The sequence below is a fragment of the Lutra lutra genome, chromosome 7, assembly GCF_902655055.1.
Source record: "Lutra lutra chromosome 7, mLutLut1.2, whole genome shotgun sequence".
Taxonomy (NCBI): domain Eukaryota; kingdom Metazoa; phylum Chordata; class Mammalia; order Carnivora; family Mustelidae; genus Lutra; species Lutra lutra.
The window spans coordinates 24332135-24345095 of record NC_062284.1 but is presented as its reverse complement, the minus strand read 5'-3'; the positions used below and the strand labels follow the sequence as shown (position 1 = coordinate 24345095).

Genomic DNA, 12961 nt, shown 5'->3' with positions numbered 1-12961 from the left:
TACATGGATAAAAATTTGAAAAAGATAATAATAAAAAATAAAGTTGGTTCCATTCAACTGTATCAACTTCTTAATCTTCAAACTAAATCAAGGGGAAAAAAAGTACCAAGAGACCACCCTGCTGTTCTCAGGAGCAAGTTGCATAATTTACATAGATGTTTGCTATTAAATTGGATAAGGCCACAAAGTGCCTTTTTGTCCTTTGAAGGTCAAAATACACATTTCTTTCTCCATATGTAGGAATAACCTATCACATTTGCTGGTAGCTATACTTCCAACACGTAAAAATTTTCTCTATAAACAGACTCCTGGCATGAGTTGTTGAGTGCTTCTTTCATTTCTCATTTTAGAAGGTTCATACACCTCAAAAAAAAAGTGATCACATGCATTTATAATGACTGACATCTCAGTTCGGTAAATTATATGCTAAGGTGCGAGAGACATGATTCTGCCTTTAAAAGTATCATTTGGCATATTTTATTCATCCTGCCTTTCATTTTTCTTTTTGAAGAGATCTTGCCTGAGAGTTTGGAATAAATAGGTCTTTGTTAAGATCATCTTCTATTTTTTATAACTGTTACAAAGTGTCCTATTCTGCTGGGCCTTATGACTCACCAGTAATTCCAGAGCTCACAAATGACAGAAGTCAAGTCTGCCATAGGGCCTAATCCAGGTCTGCAGGCACACGCTTCTTTGTTCTACAGAGTGATGCAATGACCAGCCACACAGATTGATCAAACATACACTCACATGCCCAGGGTGCATATGCACTCACGTGCATGAGCACACACACGCTCACACATACACTTGCACATACACACATTCACCACACAGGCACATGGATTAAAGATACCCCAAGAGTGGATTTAGAATAGATGCTAGAATTTCCTTGAAGTAAAGGAGTTCTTTAAGAGAGGTAGGATCTAATCTTGATAAGGGCAGTTCAGATATGTTTTAACTAATGTAATGCAGTGAATAAGTAAACCTTAAAATTTCCACTTAACTCTATGATTGCATGCTATCTCTGAGGTTGAAATACCAGCCAATTAGGGTTGCCAGATAAAATATAGGACACTCAGCTAAATGTGAAGTATTTGGGATATACTTAGACCAAAACATTATTTATCACTTATCTGAAATTCAAATGTAGCAGGTGTCATATTTTTATGATCAAATCTCTATAGTCAATGAACAGACCTGCAAGAAAGCTCTTAACACGGGCCCAAATTCACATTGATCCTCATCATCCTGAGCCTTTACTTGAACTGGTTGCTGTGCGCTCAGCCACAGCTTTCCTCAAAACTGGGAAGTGAGGAGAATCCCAGGACAGGGAGCAACACCCACATAGTTCAGGACCACGTGGCCACAATGGTTGTGGCTGTCACTGCCGCTAAGGACTGAGTTCATGTTACTCAGCAAGCTAACTCATGAGGGGTATGGAGATGCTACCATTCATTGTAGACCTGGACACTTGCTTGTTCCTGCTTGCTGTTCCTCCATAAATCTGTGTGCCTTGCCAAACCTGCGGGTGAAGTGTGCAGTAAATGGCTTACAGCAGGTGTCCCCGCAACCAAATCCTAAATCTCTCCTCCTCACTTGTTTCTTCTCAGTGAAGATTCACCACTGAAAAACTCGGGACTAACCTCATGGTTTTTGTTCACATCCTCTTGAATATTCTTATTTAAATTCACCCATATTGCTGGTGATTGTAAGAGAGATAGCTGTTATCCAGCATTTACAATCGAAGAAGCCAAGGCTGTGTCATGAGTGTATACCATGCTTTCCAGGACCCCATGTGGAAGATATGGAAGACATGACCTCTTGTGCACTGGAGATGTGATCTAGCCAGAGAGCAGAACATTTATATGTTAAACACATTTGTAGGTACACGCACAATAGACCAAATGCAATTGTAAAATAGTTTGACCCATAAGCCCTTTGGACAAACAGAAATAACCCATGCCCTCCTTTGATTTATCTAGGACATCTAAATGAATACTATGACTGAAAACAAATGAAAGCAATGGTAAGCTGAAATATGATTTTTCAAACAACATATTCTCCTCTCCATATTTCCCCTCTACTCTGTTTAGAATCACAGAGGATGTTTTTCCTCTTTTGTAATATGTGTACACAACTACAGAGTCAGCATTTGGCATTTGCTCAGATAAATCCTGGCTTTAAGGAATACGTCCACAGAAATGATTCTACAATTGTCATTCTTGCTTTGGTTTCTCAATATGTTCTCACAAACAGTATCTTGAAAGTGGGTATCACTGGTTATGGAGCAGATTTAAAATCCTACACTTGTATGTTAGATGTCCCATTATTCCCTTTGTAGACCTATGAATTTAGAAGGATAATGTAGGTCAGGACCAGTAGAAGTGAAAAGTCCCTTAAATAAAAGTCCCTTAAATAAACCCAAGGATGGGGTCAGGGCGGGGTGCCTGGAAGTGCATTAACAGTCTCATCTTGCTCAGGATATGAAGACTACACATCTGATTACCTTTTTCTCTAAATAATGGCTTTATTGAGATATAACTCACATACCATAAAGTTTGTAATCAAAGGGTGCCTGGCTGTCTCAGTCTGTAGAACATGCAGCTCTTGATCTCAGGGTTATAAGTTCAAGCCCCACGTTGGGCAAAGAGCCTACTTTTAAAAAATTAATTAATTAAAATAAATAAACAAAGCATACAATCCAATGGTTTTTATTATATTTACAGAGATGTGTAACCACCCCTATCTAATTCCAGAACATTTTCATTGGTGCATGAAGAAATACCATACACATTTACAATCACTCTCCCTACCCACATCTCCCCAAGCCCTTCTCAACTACTAATCTACTTTATGTCTGCATTTATTTGCCTATTCTAAACATTTAATATAAATGGAATCATGTAAAATATGGTCCATCATGACTGGTTATTTCATTATGTTCAGTATGTTCATTATTTCTGGTTAATGTTTTGAAGTTCAGAGTATTGTAACATGTATCAGTATTTCATTTCTTTCTAAGGCTGAATTAGTAATCCATCATATGGACAGACCACATTTTGTCTATTCTTCCATCTCTTCATGGACATTCAGGTTGTTTTCACTTTTTGGACATTATGAATAATGCTTCCCTGAATATTTGTATGCACATTTTTATGTGGACACATGTATTCAAATCTTAGTCAATTACCTGCAAGTGTAATTGCTGGGTCATGTGGAAACTCTGTTTATCATTTTTAGGAACTGCCAAACTGTTTTCTAAACAGCTAAACATTCCCTCTGGCAATGTATGGGAGCTCTCATTACTTCCTAATGTTGACAGAAAAATATGCGTAAACATGTTTGTTAAAGGGCTAATGGTAAAGCTAGACAAACTAGAAATAGGATAAATGAGTTCCAAATCATAATTTAAAGTGAATAAAGAATAATCTAACAATTAAAGGTCTTCTGAAAAGAAAATATACAAGGGGTGCCTGGCTGGCTCAATTGATAGAGCATGCAACTCTTGATTTCATGATTGTGAGTTTAAGCCCCATATTGGGTATACAGATTATTTAAAAACAAAAACTTTTTTTAAAAAGCAGAAAATATATGAATTACTAAATCCTTGCATATTTCCAAGGTTCAATGAACTGTACCATGGTGGCCATGAGTTCAGAGCATCGTATATTCCCCATTCCAGAGATGGGACCTTATTTCCACTACCTTGCCACTCATGAGATGTGGACACATCACATGTTTGACCACCAAAGTGTAAGCAGAAGTTATGTGTGTCATTGCTGGGCAGAAGATTTAAGGACTAAGATTTACCATGGACTCTTGCACCCTGCCACAGAAATCATTCACACTCCAGATGTCACATTCCTGTTGGTCTGGAGACAGAAGTGACAATATAGAGACCCAACCACTTATAGACATGTCCCATGAAGAAAAAGAAAAGAAAAATCTGCTTCTTTAAACCATGACTTTCTGGAGTTATTACCACAGCAAAAGGTAATCTATCATGCAAATCTAACATACAAAATATTAGTACCAGGATTGAGGACATCATGAAGAATTTATAATATGTGGTATAAACTTAGGTGTCAGGCAGCATGCTTGTGAGAAAATTATTATTGGATACCAAAAAGATCACAATCTACATAATATAGTAACAAAATATCTTGTAAAACCATTGTTTGCCATAACTCAGAAGTCAGATCATATGCCTAATGAACTTATAACTCAAATGGAAGAGGTTAGAAAATGGAACTAGTCTATGATAGTTGTTATAGGTTGCAGTTAGTACATTTTTATGAAAAAAAAAAGGAACTCAGAAAGGAATTGGCCAATTTTCAAGTAGGAGTAAAAGAAAATAGAATCTAAAAAGTCATGGATTTGCAGAATTGGAAAAAGGAACTTTTTCTCAATTCCAAATGGTAGAAGATAAAACTGTGGTGGCCTCTGATGAGCTCTACCACTGAGTTCAGAAAGCCTTCAAAGACGAGGTGACTTCCAAGCCCCATTTTGGAAATATAATCAGAAATATATCAAGTTATAAAAGCAGTGAAAACTGCTCCAGACAGAAAGGACCAATGGACAAAAGAAAATATTTGTGAAGCAACTTGAGGGTGTTTGGGGAAATACAAATAGTATTGCATCACAAGTTTCCAAACTCTCCAAAGCTGAGGATACCTTTCTTCAAGCTTAGAATCTAGCTTGATTCTAAAGTGAAAGGAGACTTCTTCCAGTCTCTCTGGATCACATTTTGAAAATCACTTGAGTAAGTAGTCAGCCTTCAGGGTCCATGTTATCCCGCAATACCAAACCAAGGGAATACAGAATCAGATAGAAGAGTTAGAAGGAAGTCACTATAGATAAACTGACCAAGCAAGAACTCTTTCAACAGTCAAAGCATGAAAGAAGGAGGTCCTAAAATTTATGATGGCTCTGAGGATAGCTTGGAAACAATGTATTTCAGAGACATTTAGGAGTGAGAGTAAATAGACCGGACCACTGATTACATGGAATTTGGGAAAAGAATAGAGAGAGGAGAGGATCAAGAATAAGTTCCAGATTTCCAACTTGGGGGGCAGGATGAGTACAGGCACTAGCAACCAAGAAAGGGAACACAAGGGGCCCCTAGCTGGCTCAACTGATAGAGCATGTGACCCTTGATTTTAGGGTTGTGAGTTCAAAACCCGCACTGGTACAGAAATTACTTAAAAATAAAATATTTTTTTTCTTTTTTCTTTCTTTTTTTTTTTAAATAACTGTTTATTTTCTATCAACCTTATTTCCATTTTTGTTTTGCTTTTGTGCAAGAGCTGCTAAGACCGTTCAATGATTTTTCTACCCATTCAGTGGCCTAAGCAGTGGGATCTGCAGACCAGTCTTCAGTGGCCAGCTGAGCTCTCTAGTCTTCAGTAGGGAACTGCTAAATAGGCATGGGGGGCACCTGAATGCCTTCAGACCATTCTGTGACTTCAGGTTGAGTAGCGGTAAACTCGGGAGCTGGAGTAGTCCATTCATCCTGAAATTCCTCCTTGGTCACAGCCTTTTAAGCAGCAGCCTGCTCTTCCTTTTCAACCTCTTCAGGATCTCTGTAGAAGTAGAGAACAGGCACAACCTCCCATGGATGTTCATGGGAAATGGTGTCACACATGCGCAGAACTTCCCTGGCCAGCATCCACCACCTCAGACCTGCTGAGTGAGCTCCCTTGTTATATTGCAAGGGATGGCGACCTCCACATAGCGCAGAGGAGAGTCTGTGTTACACAGAAAAATGGTAGGCAGGTTAACATAAGAAACCTCTGTGAGAGGCTGGTGGTCAGCCCTGGGATCAGTAACCACCAGAAGTCTGGGATCCCAGGAGGCTGCCTGGATCTGGTTCGTGAAGGTTCCAGGAGTGAGGAGGTCAGCAATAACAGTGGCTCCAGTAGCAGCAGCAAATTTTAGTCCAGTTTGCTGGCCAGTATTCCTGGATGATATGACACTGACATCAGCTGGGTTTACAGGGGCAATAATGACCCAAGCTGCCAGCAGAAGCTTCTCCCAGGTTCTCTTCAGATTTATGATGTAGATACCATCACTTTTGTGTTTATAGATACACTCTTCCATTTGGAAGTCAAGGTTAGAGCCACCTAAGTGGGTTCCTGCTGCAAGAAATTTGAGGATATCCTCCTTCATTTGCAGAACATCAGGGGCTAAAGACATTGTGAAAGTTTCCCTTTAAGTTATGATGGGAACACAAAACAACATTGTATTGACCCCTCCCTAGGTAGTGTGGAAAGAAAAATAGAATCTTAAACAAACAAACAAACAAAAAACCGATAGGATGCCTGGGTGGCTCAGTCAATTAAGCATCTGCCTTCAGCTCAGGTCATGATCCCAGGGTCCTGGGATGGAGCCCCACATTGGGTTCCCTGCTCAACGGGAGCCTGTTTCTCCCTCTCCCCTGCTCATGCTCTCTTTCACTATCTCTCTCTCAAATAAATAATCTTAAAATTTGTTAATTAAATTTTTTTAAAAGATAAGAATACAAGATAAAGTTGGCAATCAGTAGCAAAGGGCTTGAGTTTATTTGCAAATATGCTGAGTTTGGAATATCTGCATGATAGCCAGTTTTAAGTGTCCAATGGAAATTTAACACACAAGGAAGTAGTTGGGAACTCTAGGAAATGCCAAATGTGGAACACTGCTTAAATGCCTAAATAAAATATTTAGCACCACAATCCCATCCCCCACCTTGGGAAAAGCAACATATCCCCGCCACCAAGAACCAGCCCCATTCCATTCTTTCTGTCCACAGAAGGGGACCCAGTGTGTTTGTATCCACAGTGGGCCAATGTTTAACTCAAGAAGCAGAAGACAGTCTGTCATCATCTGTGAAGGAGAGAGGGAAGTTGTTTTCATTATTTCTCCCTTTATTCCTGCCTCAGATCTCCCTTTATTCAGTAAGTAAATCAGCAGTAAGTAAACCAAGGTTGTGTTTGCTCCTGTTAGCCAGGGCTCTATCTCAAGGATGGTTAGATACCGATTGTGAAGAAATCAGAAGGCAAGGCAGGGTGTTTGATGATTTCAAGCTTATAATTGAGATAGACCCCACAGTTACTCCTCTGAGTCAAACAGCATGATGAACAAATATCCTTAAGCAATTTCATTCAAATTACCAGTTGCTGAGAAAATAAAACTATACCTCCTAATTTTTATTGGTCCAAGGGAGAATCATTAAATGATTATAGAATGGTGTGCTCCTAAGGGTCAGGTTTCCTGGGAAACGGGCTCTGAGAACGTGTGCAGGATTTTCAATGGGAGTGCTCTCAGGCGCCTGTGAGAGGGAGGGGCAGAGGGAGCAAGTGCACTGTATTGCCTCAGTACAGTCCACCTCTAAGGCAAGAGACCTGGGATTTTGTAGCCACCTATGGACCAGTCCCTGGGTGCAAGTAGCCCCCAGGAAGCAGGTATGACTTAGACATGTCAATTTCCCAATGGCTCTTTACCTGAATAAACATGGTGTCTTTGGGGAAAATCAGTGCATGTCATTACCATATACCCTTGCCATGATGTCACAGGGTCCTTTCTTGTGGGTACCCAGCTTCTCTTCTAGCCAATGGGGTTCAGATTCAAATTTCTAGAAACACTAGCTAAAATGTATAGCTGAAGATAGGGTTTTTTACTGAGTACTTTGCCTCTGAGAATAGATATACTATTTTTAAGAACATCATGGTTTGTTTGTTTTGTTGTTGTTTTTTTCCAGAGCAATCTCAACATAGAGAATGAAAACTGATGACCTTACATTCAATACAAGAATTCTTTTTATATGTTCTAAGCCAAGAAAGAGAAATCTGTATATCACATGTACATGCCTACTAAAGTGTGAGTATGTGTGTGTTTATGTGCATGTGTGTTAATTTTGCCCTAATTAAAAATAAGGAGTGTTCCTTTATGGCACCCCTTTGTTATTTTCCTGTAAGATTTTATTTCTTTATTTGACAATAAGATTGTATTTATTTGAGAAAGAACAAGCACAACAGAGGGAGAGGGAGAACCAGACTGCTGGCTGAGCAAGGAGCCAGAGGGAGGACTCAGTCCCAGGATCCTGGTATCATAACCTGAGTCAAAGGCAAACAACCCACTGAGCCACCCAGGCACCCATATAGTACTCCTGTTGAATTCCAGCTTATTTGTTACACTAAACAAACTTCATTTGTTTCTTGCTCACTTCTTTTCCCCCTTAATCATTCTGGACCCCAATTTCTATTTGAGTCAACTTATACCCATGAACATGTGCACAATGTATCACTCAGCAGACATGACTTTTTCCAAGATAGACACCCTTAATATTTGCCAGTGTTCTCCATAGGATGTATAACAATAATGCAAGGAAAGCCAGAATTATAAATGATGAATTACAAATGCAATTTAAATTATGTAATAGGATTACCACATTAAATGCAAGAGTCCCAGTTACAATTGAATTTCAGAACAACTATATAACTATAGTTTATATATGTATTATTGTAAGTATGTCCCATGCAATATTGAGACATACACTAAAAATTATTTGTTATTAATATAAATTCAAATTTACTGGATACCTTGTATATGTTTGTTTCTTTCCCTAACTCTGACAAGCCTACTATACACAATTAGTAGACATTACTCCTCCACACTTCTTAATTTTACTTCTGCCCTTCAATCTTATCTGTCATTGAAATCCACATTGCCTTTCCTCCTTGCAGAGAAGCATTAGGATCATGGGAAATGCTGAAGATAACAGACAAGGGGGCACATCTCTCCCAGTTACATCATGGAAAAAGTTGGAACCAAACTGCCTTCTCATCTCAAAAAAACACTCAAGTTTGTTCAGAAGTTTAAACATTCTTGGCAGAATTTTTCAAACTACCATACACAGATATACAAAACCAGATTTTTTTTATGATCCACTTTCATGGCACACCCTAAAAAGAATCATCCCAAAGCTATGCTTTTATATAATTCACAGTTTTTGCTACATTTTCAAAAATGCTAGGACTTAAACAATAACTGTTGATGACTGCTCTCACATCTTTGGATCAACTGGTCATTTCGGGCATCTGCGCCAGACTCAGTCGAGCTTGGCTATGCTTCCCTAGGCAGCTGCTAACAGCAGGCTGCTCACTGTGGGAGTGGTTGCACCAGGGAGTGTCACTTTTCTGGGAGCAGGTAGGCCATTGGCAGAGTGCAGGTGATGGAGACCTCTGCCTCCCATTACCCATTAGACTAGCTCAGGCTTGGCAGGGATCCAAAAGAGAAGCAGGCAAGGCTCCGTGAGGCCTTAGGGTCAAAACTAACACGCCTTTACTTCCTCTGCATTCTACTAGCCAACACATGTAAAAAGCCAAACCAGATTCACAGAGGGGGAAATGGAGTCCATTTCCTGTCAGGAGGGCCTGCAGAGGACATGGATACTGGAAGTGCTAGAGAACTGGATTTATTTTTCTAATCGATCTGCCTGTCTTTAAATATATTATTTAAGGGCATCTGGGTGGCTCAGTTGGTGAAGAGTCTGACTTTGGCTGAGGTCATGATCCCGAGGTCATGATCCCAAGGTCCTGTGATCGAGCCCTACAATGGGCTCCCCACTTAGCATGGGGTTCTGCTTCTCCCTCTCCCTCTCCCTCTGCCCCTGCATGTGCACGCTCTTGCTCTCTCTCTCTCTAAAATGAATAAAATCTAGAAAATAAATAATAAAACTAACTAAATAAATACATTACTTAATGTGCAGACATTCTGCAAGGTAGCAAAAACTTGCTTAGGGAAAAAAGCCATGGGTTGACTTACCTGATACCCGGTCCAGAATAGCTACCTGTCATTGTCACTTCAACATCAGAACAACCTTCTGTGCGAAACTAAACTGCTCCAATCACCTTTGTTAACTAGGTGATCCTTCGGGGCTTCCTGCATTTCAGAGCTTATGTGTTTATTAATAATGAAGGTGAAAGACAAAGTTCTTTCTTCACACCACCATCATATTCAATTGAACGTCTACCAAAAGGTTTATTATTGCGTTTCATTGTCTGTGTTTTCATCAGGAAAAAAAGGAGGAGCAGGTCACTAGCTGTACTTGTCATATTGGCAATACTTCAGTACATTCTTCGCGTCACATTCACCCAGCATTTCAAAGGAACCATATCAATGCAATTTTCATAGGTATTGTTGGAAGTTCAGCTTTATTAGAAGCCGTCAAAGTACTAGTATGTAATATTTTGATGCATAATATTAAACATCTCATACAGCTGCCCTTAAATTCCATACTTTTCTCTAATTTTTTATTGTTTTAACCCAATTGTTCATTTCCTGTGTGAAACCACTTAAATTTTTGCCTGTGTCCTTGCTTCACTAGCCAGTGTATCTCTGCAGAGAGCACACCAGTGGTTTTGCTCTCTCACCTTCAACCATAGGCACAAAAGCAAATTCAGGTTGTACAACATTATGAAGTGAATGATACTGTTGGGTCCGTTATCCAAGGAACGAGACTGAGACAAGGTGAAAGTTATTTAAAACTTTATCTTATGCCAAGATTTAGAAGTCAGACTAATTGGCTAGGTGAACGAGACTGAAACAAAGTTTAAGTTATGCAAAGCTTTATTCTATGCCAAGCATTAGAAGTCAGACTGACCGGCCAGGGCCGTCTCCGAAGAGATCGACCACCCCCAGCTTACAGGCTCAAGAATCGACTGACTGACCAGTCAGGGCCGCCTCCGAAGAGAGCAATCCCTCCCAATCTTACAGGCTACCTTTTATTGGGTAAAACTACAAAGCATATCTTGGTATCTCAACCCACCGGGTTTGTGTGTCTCTTGCTGATTGGCTAGTTTCATCTGGTCTGGTGACTTGTTATTCAAGATTACCCCATACCAGGAACCATTACAAACAGTACTTTCTGGGAAGGCTTAGTCAGTTAACATATTCAGTGTGAATAATAAGATCGTCGTCCTTCCCAAGATGGAGTCATTTTCGTTTGGGCAAGACCTTCTCACTGTTACAAACAGTACTTCGTACTGATTAGATGTCTCCATCTGGCCTGACTCGTCCTTGTATTCTGGGCTCTGTTATCAGGAACTAGCCAACTACATTTTACTGGTTTTCTGGACTTGCTTCTAAGTAAGTTTCTCTGGGGGGTAGAGTCAATTTAAGTTTACTACACAAACAACAAAGTGGCTATTTACCCGAGATGGAGTCGCTCTGGCTAAATAGGTCCTTACAGTACTCCTTAAAATGGCTACTTTAATGCTACGTGAATTTCACCTCTATTAAAAAAAAAAGAAAAAGAAACTTTAGAAAGAAACCACAAATTCAGTACACAAGAAATAGTACTTCTAAGTAATATGAGAACAGACTCATTTGGTCTTCATTGTCTCAGACCACTTCCATCCTCCCCACTTCATCTTACTTGGTGTGTCTTGTCTTAGTTAAAAAATAACTCGAAATACTTGTTCCAGTGTCAGCAAATTAGGATTAAAATTAAATAAAACAAATTTCACTTAGTTACACTGACCCTGGCTTGATTTTAAATTACAATGATTGTGGCTAATGTTTTGGTGGATTAAACATGGCAGTGTAGGAGTGAGCGGCTCGGCTCTCCAAGACCCTGAAGATGCAGGCATACCTGATCCTCACAGTGCCCTACAAAACACTGAATAAACGCCTTCAAACTGCTCAAAAACACATCATCCTGGAGACAAGCCACATCTTTATGGTGGTGGCTGAGCTGGCAAAGGTCTTGAGGGGCTGCCCCGCTGGGGACTCTATGGTCAGCCTCCTGGATGGCGCATGGGAGAAGCTTAGTCCTCAAGAGAAAGGTGGAGTCCATTCAGGTGAAGGCTGAGAACACCAAGCTATGCAAACGCAGAGTCAAGCAACTCAAGGAGTAACAGCGACCTGCCCGTGGCAGCCGCTTGTGGAAGGGGAAGCGCCCTGACCGCATGATGGTGGAGCACCTGTTGTGCTGAGGCTACTACAACGCTGGAAGTTTGTACCCCAGAGTGGCGTGAAGAGCTGCCTGGAGTTCAGCCTAAATATTCAAGAGTTGTTTGAACTCATCTGGCAGAACGAGAGACTGCACGCCACGAGACATGCAAGAGAGAGCTTTGGTCAGGCTGAAGGGAGCCAGCTGGCCAAGGTGCACCAGGTCATGGGCGTGCTCACCTTCCCTCCAGACAGCCACCTCTTGGCCCTACAAGGACCAGCCAGTGGTGGATGCTGAGCCAGCAGCTCCTGCACAACTACTGGCTGCACCAGCTGGGGACAACTCTGTGTTCACCCTCACACTGTAGGCCAACATCTTGGTGATAAAGACATCACAGTGCTCCAAAGAGGACGCCAGCTCCACGAGCCCTGACTGGCCTGAATGCGTCCACTCCCTGAACTAGCGGCGCAGCCCCTGCCCATGGCCCACTGCAGCAATTCCTGCCTGCTTTGCAAGAGTTCGGGAGACGCAAAGATGGAGAACAACCCGGCCCTGAGGCTGCCCAATGGCTACAGCTATGGCTACAACTCTCTTGCCATCTGTCAAGATGACAAAGCCATTTGTCCGAGAACCAAAGAAGCCTTTCACTTCTCACTAGCCTGAACATCGTTAGGCGGAGCGGTCCCGCGCGCCCCAGCCCTGGCCCTCCGCCCCCGACTGCCTGCGTTTCTGTTTCTGGTGACCAAAGATCAGTGAACGACAATAGCGCTCCTTCCCGTGGCGCATGAGCGGGGAGGGGTGGCGCCCCAGTCTTGACTAGCCCACAGTAGTGGACACGCTCTGTGGGCTGCGCGCTCTCCGAGCCCTGCGTGTGGGTGCAGCTTAGGGTGTGCTAGATGCAACGTCATGGTGTTCGTGCCGCCCTATTTTCTGCTTGAGAAGGTATTCACGTGGAAATCCACGGGATCAGGTTCTGCAGAGTCCTTTCCTTTGGCTCCACAACTGCAGATTGAATGCTGTTCCTTGCAG

At 41.4% G+C, this 12961-nt stretch overlaps 2 pseudogenes; one reads left to right on the top strand and one right to left on the bottom strand.

Annotated features, from left to right (window-relative positions):
• Positions 1 to 1420: 1420 nt before the first annotated feature.
• On the bottom strand, positions 1421 to 6195 carry LOC125104374 (40S ribosomal protein SA-like; annotated as a pseudogene).
• A 5380-nt stretch (positions 6196 to 11575) lies between these two features.
• Positions 11576 to 12595, top strand: LOC125104373 (E3 ubiquitin-protein transferase MAEA-like; annotated as a pseudogene).
• The last annotated feature ends 366 nt before the right edge of the window (positions 12596 to 12961 follow it).